The sequence below is a fragment of the Cygnus olor genome, chromosome 4, assembly GCF_009769625.2.
Source record: "Cygnus olor isolate bCygOlo1 chromosome 4, bCygOlo1.pri.v2, whole genome shotgun sequence".
Classification (NCBI taxonomy): domain Eukaryota; kingdom Metazoa; phylum Chordata; class Aves; order Anseriformes; family Anatidae; genus Cygnus; species Cygnus olor.
The window spans coordinates 23214278-23220724 of record NC_049172.1 but is presented as its reverse complement, the minus strand read 5'-3'; the positions used below and the strand labels follow the sequence as shown (position 1 = coordinate 23220724).

The 6447-nt window shown below is 34.3% G+C and overlaps 1 long non-coding RNA gene across 1 annotated transcript; it reads right to left on the bottom strand.

Annotated features, from left to right (window-relative positions):
* Window positions 1-1081: 1081 nt before the first annotated feature.
* On the bottom strand, window positions 1082-5341 carry LOC121069068. Its single transcript, XR_005819224.1, has 3 exons — window positions 5299-5341; window positions 2049-2110; window positions 1082-1173 (listed from the first exon to the last, which is right to left on the bottom strand). It is a non-coding gene; the product is annotated as an uncharacterized LOC121069068 (long non-coding RNA).
* Between the last annotated feature and the right edge of the window lie 1106 nt (window positions 5342-6447).

Below are 6447 nucleotides of genomic sequence, written 5' to 3'. Positions count from 1 at the left end.
ATGAAGTCAAATATCAAATATGCATTCTCTATACTTTTCTAAAAAGTCCCCCCAGAGCAATATATTTTAACTGGTTTCACCATGGGTACCTGAGTAGGGAGAGGACATGAAGCTTTACTTATTTATTTTTTTCATAGCTCACAGTATCCTACTCCTCTCACTTCCAATATCTAGAAATAGATACCCTGCTTTTTAATGCAATTCAAAACATACCAAGTGAGTTAGAAGCGGTATATAAAAGATTATATATATGTGTATATATATATATATATATATATATATATAACAGATTAATTGTTCTTTATCTTTCATTGTTAATACAAGGAAAGATAGTTTGTTTCACTGTTTTCAGTCAACTGAAACAAACTACTACATACCTATCTTTTAGACAGGTGATGTTGAGACATCTAAGTCCACTCTAACTATTTAGTACTCTTTGACATTTTATGCCTGTGGTTTAGGAAATGAACATGTTTTTCTGAAGAACAAAGTAAGACGACATGAATCAAATTCTTAAATATAGAGGTCTAAGAGAAGAATTTGGTCCTACGTGTTCAAGAGCTCAATCTTAGGAGAGTAATGTGGAAATGTAAATATTTGGATGATTTATTATCATTTCCCTGAAACAAGGAAACAAATGGAATGTTATCTCCATCTCATGCGTTAAGGAGCAAGCCCATACAATGATACACAGAAGCTTTATTAAAAATTCATTAGACTGTAAAGTTTCTCATTTTGTAATCAGAATTAAGTAGTTTTCTAATGCCATTATCTGAAAGTCGATTTAAACCAGTATCAGCAGTTGCAACACACTCTGAAATGCTAAATTAAATGCAACAAATGTTTTCCACTTATTTTTTATTGTTAATAAATGTTAATATTTCCATTTCATATTATGAATCAAAACCACATTGCAGTGATTTCTTCTAACAAGTAAATTTCCCATGAATTTATTTACTAGTCATATTTGGATTGGTCATGGAGTCAAACGAGTTTCTGAAACTGAAAACAGCAATCACATTTACTTTTTGATCCAGTAGAATATTGATGCATGGAAAAGTTCACAAGGTGATCAGTGTGGTTTGTTGTTTTTTTTTTTTCTTATTTGATGTACAGTTCACCATGTTCCCTTGATTTTAACAGCTAAGTGCAGCAAGCCACAGCAAAATAATCCTGGAATTAAGAAGAAGCAACTTAAAAAAAATAATATTAGTCTTTCAATATAAAAGCAATGTTTAATTACAAAGATTATTGACAATAGAAGAAGCTATGGCTCTTCATACAAGTTGTTATATTTAATTTGATTCTGTATTATGGTAGAAGCTGTGATCTCAAACAGCTGTTATTATGGAAAATGTATCCTTCTATCTAAAAAAAATATATTATACCTAAATCATCTGTTTCACTAGATTTATAAAGTACATAGAATGCAATGGGTTTGCAATATCAACAGTTTATTCTTAAGAAATTATTGGGTTTTTCTAAATTAGGTTTTTCAATAAAGATCTAATTTTCTGGGAAGAAGGAAATGCATACTTCTCTCTAAAGAAATGAATCTCTCTTAAGGAGCTCAGGCAAGGCATCAAAAATTACTAGCAATTTTAAAAGTCATTGAGTTGATTATGCGCACATCTCAGTGGTATTAAACAAGCTCATATGTCAACCATATTATAAGGCATCTTATAAGGAGTACGCAGTTATTCAAATGTTAAAAACAACAAAAAAAAACCAACCCCCTCTCCATATTTTACGTTTTAACATTTTCAAAATGTATAGAAGAATATATATTTCATGAGTCATGAGTTCAGTGCTAGAAATGGGCCCCACACTGTACCTGAGTTCTTGGCTAGCCACTTGTACCTAAAAACTTGATGTTAGATTCTCCTCCATAACATGCATTACCAACTCTCAGACTCATGCATTAACAGTTTTTCTGCACATTTTTCTAAAATGGCTCCCTACAGGTATAGTCTCAATTCTGTATTGTTGACTGGTCCTTCTAATGTGACGAAAACCATTCAATTTAGAAAATATTCAATCTATTGTACCTGAAAGATACCGGAGTCTCCAAGGAAGCTGCTATTGACTTTTATATGCCATGTTCCCTTGCCTCTCAGAGATGAAAAATCAATCAAACAAACAAAATATTAAAATTTCCCTCTCAAGCTAGAAATGAATTAGTTCATTTCAGAGGCATTTTTTTCCTTCTTCTTCTTTCAAATAAATAGCAGATATCACATTTTCTTCCATTTGATTTCATCTATAACAGTATTTCTCTTGAACAGCAGCAACAAAGTGTCATAGAGGACTTGGCATCAGATGTAATATTTGAGAACAAATATTTAAGAGGTGTGTAATAAAGGAGAACTTTGCATAAAATGGCTCTTATCTTCCCTAGTCATCTGTTGTACTAAAAATCGTTTCCAAAACCAACAGTTCTAGAGAGGCTATGTTTAGAGATTAAACCATTTCACAGTCAACAATTCATGACTGTCATCAGCCAAGTGCCTGGAATAGGTTTGCAAAGAAGTGATCAAACCAAACTGAATTTAAAGACTCACAAAACAATCTCTGCTGGCATAAGCTGCATGAGGAGAGGGGAAATGAGGAAGACAAAAAGGCAGAAGAATAGGAGATTTACTTAACATCATAGCCCTGTGTTGCCAGTAACCTGGCTTTTTTTTTTTTTTTTTTTATTCCATGACAAAGCCAATCTATATTTAGCCTGGATCAACAGTGTAGGAGAGAAATTCACTTCCTGGTCTCCATCAACTGACAGAGCTCATGTAGCTTGGTTGAATAATCACTAACCTAAGGTCTTTCTGAGAAAGCAGTCCCTTTTCTTCACCCTTACAGAAAGCCCCAGTTTGAGGCTCAGGAGACTCTGATCTTCAATGCCAAATCCTGTGCCATGTTACTATATAACAGCATAGGAAAGTCACTACTAAGATTGCCAATTCAGTTTGAATTTGTAGTGATACAAGTGCCAATAGGGGATCAGGCCTTGCTGTATTGAAAGCCAGCATTACTGAGGTCTTGAGAAAACAAACAAATGCTCATTCCTTACTGAATTCTGGCCTTTCTGAAGCTGTAATCTTGTTGGGCTGTTGAATTAATTAACAATATTTAATATTTCTATTAATAATTTCAATTTGGGAGTTGAAACAGAATATTAAACACAATTTACAGATTATAATTACAGACTAAGAATTATACAGAAAAGCCTATTTTTGAAAAGTATGACAAGGAAAAACCTTTGCAATGATATCCAATTTGAAAGATGACTTGGATTTACTACATGCTTAAAAGAGACAATATACAACTATGGACAGTCAGGTGATATTTTAAACAGAAACATCAGAGACAAGAGAAAAACAATTTTAGAAAGGTGTCATGGACAGAAATGGAAAATTACAATCATCTAGAGTTTAAAGATGAATATGAAGAATCACTCATAATAGTAATGAATCAACAGGTACATTGGCTAGATTATCTTGAATTTCATCCCATCTCTAACCCCATCTGGTGTGGTCATGGGACTTTACGAGGAGCTGAGTGAGGCTCTTCAATACCTCTTTATGCATAGTACACCTCCTATGTATTTTCTGTAGAAGCAACAATCTTGTTTCTGCCCTCTATCCCTGACATTCTCCTTTTCTTTTCATGCTCTAATTTCTCAAATGAAAAAATACAAGAGAAGATGCATTTTTGATCTCTGACTTCACAGATTGTTCTATATCAAGACATTCATTTCAAAGATGAGATCTAGAGCCATAATCAATATTTAGCTATATGGTTATTCCAAAGATGTTGATACATAATGCTGAGTTTACATATATCTTTGAAAGATAGCATTTCTGGGCTGAAAATGCTTCACACTGAGACAAATATTTTCTGAGCCTTATTCACTACTAATACTCAGCTTTAGAACATCCATGAATTGCAGAAACAAGACAGTGTTCATAAAGGTGCAATACAGCCCCAAACTCTCCTTTCCTCATGCTCTGGTTTACGAAAATTCAGATAGTTTAAATCTATTTACACTACTTCATTATTTATTATTATTATTAGGATTACCTCCCCTACTTCCCTACTAATCTTACAACGATAATATTTATCTGAATTAATGAAACTAATTATTACAAATTTATCTTGGCATTTCCAATATTTAAATCATATCCTATACAGTCTGTTAAGGTCGAAAATTTCCTGTAAGGAAGAAAAACAAACAAACAAACAAACTATTTTATGGTCTCTAAAAGCCATATTTCAAAGAACTAACTCATGACAATATAAATAATTTTTAATATGGCTGGTGAGGTTTGATGTCTATTGTAAGACAGATGCATCTCAAAGCCTATTAAAGAAGAGAACAACCTATTTTTGTTCCCTCCTGATGGAATTATCCAGCCATAAAAGATGAATTTCTGTGGTTTACCATTTTGTTCCACTGATTATTACCAGCACAGTGAAGTGTTAAATACAAATGCTAATTTCGACATACTTTCAAAGTAAATTTTAAAAGTTTGATAGGCAGTCATGGTATTTTAAATTAAAATGCAAAATACTGTAAAATCCATTTTGTTTACAAACAAAAAATTATAATACAAATGCAATAAATGCTGAAATGTAAAGCTTATCAAACTATACTAAGAATAAAAACCTGAAGGGAAAGAGAGGTAATACCTCACTGAAGCAGTTGTGGGGAAATGGGGAAGGAATATGAAAATAAAAAATCTCAGCATCATTATAGACATTGAAAACATCTCCTGAAATAGTAAGTAATAGCCACATTCATTTTGGAAAGTTATATTAAAAGTTTCCTTTCCTCCTGGAAGTTTTGCTGTAGAGCTAGCGACATAAGTATGTAGGAAACACAGGCAATTCAGGAGAGCTGCCCTTTGAGATATGCTTACCAGCTTTTTTTCACTTTCTGCTTTGTGAGGGTATTTTCATACGGTTGCTTCTAGGCAGTTGTCTGTCAGGTTAAAGATTTTTTGTTGCTTCTTGCTTTTGTTTTTTGAAGTATATGCTTACTGGTCGATATAAAGTTTTCCTCTACAGGGAAATATTTTAGTACCACAAAACACATGCAAGATATGAAGAAATCTTCCTTTTTGCAAGGAATCATTCCTCTCACTATTTTATTTCCCCTGCATCTCATGTCTTCTTTCTACACACAATCCCATTAATGCGATAGGTAACCTCAGCTGCGGCTGGTTAAGCAGGCAGTGTATGAAGAAAGGGTTGCAAAACAGAGTTTTGCAGCTGTGTGATGCTAGCAGCATTTAGGCTTACATTGAGCCATGTCTGTTTGCCTGTTGCTCAGAGGAGAGAGTCTAGTATCCACGATTCAGAGGCACATAGCAACAGTGAAGAGAATGCGGGGGGGGGGGGCATATTCTTATTCCAGAGGAATAGCCAGCAAAGCTCAAAGGATTTCCAGCTGTGCTCTGTCTAGAATAACAGAGAGTTCGAGCTTAACAAAGCTCATTTGATTTTTCTCATTGATTTTCATGTGTATTTTAGCATAATAAAGTTCACAAACTCCAGTGCTTGCAAAAAGTGAAAATAAAAAGTTGTGAAAATACTAATGTTTGAATGAGTATTTACCAGTTGTTTTTGTTTTGTTTTGTTTTGGCAGAGCACGAATACCTGTGCACAGAAGTCTATGCACAACTTAAATCCCATTTTGCTTGAGCCTTCTATAAATTTAACTGGCACATAAACTTAAGACCAGTCTTTCCACTTCTCCTAGGCAGCAAAGTTGACTTAAGCACCTTCCTTTCTCCTCTTGCTGATGATTTTCATCCCTGTGACTTCCCATCAGCTGTGCTGATAATAACACTGCAAAAATGTGCTTCAAGTAATATAAATTCACCAGGCAGTTCTGAAGGGAGAATGAGTGGCAGGATACTGGAGTCATTTACGTCAGCCTCGCTGCCAGTGGAAATAATACAGAGCAATAGTCCCGTGCTGACGAGGTGTGAATGGAAGTTCTCAGCACTTGCAAGAACTTTGAAAGAAGCATTGAAAAATGCAAAGCAAACCACATATCTGCTTTGGATTTGGCCTTTCACCTGCATGGAAGATGCTAAGGCCTAGGTGCAACAGGCAGTTGAAGCAGGAAAAAGAAACAAACCACACAGCTAATTTAAGGAGTTTGAAGGGTTATGGTTTAAATATTTGTTTCCCAAAAATTTACATGCTGTGAGTGTAACAGACTAATACATCTCTAACACTCTGATCATTAGTAAAGATAGTACAGTGATGATTCCATAAACAGATGCAGCATCAGAGGTACACCAAAAGATACACAAATTGGATTGCCCAACTCTCATTATAAATCAGTGTTTCAACATTACCAGAACCTGGCACTCTATATGTACTGAATAAACTCATAATTTTTAAATTCCTGTGGCATTAATTTGGCAGTTGTCACTAGGG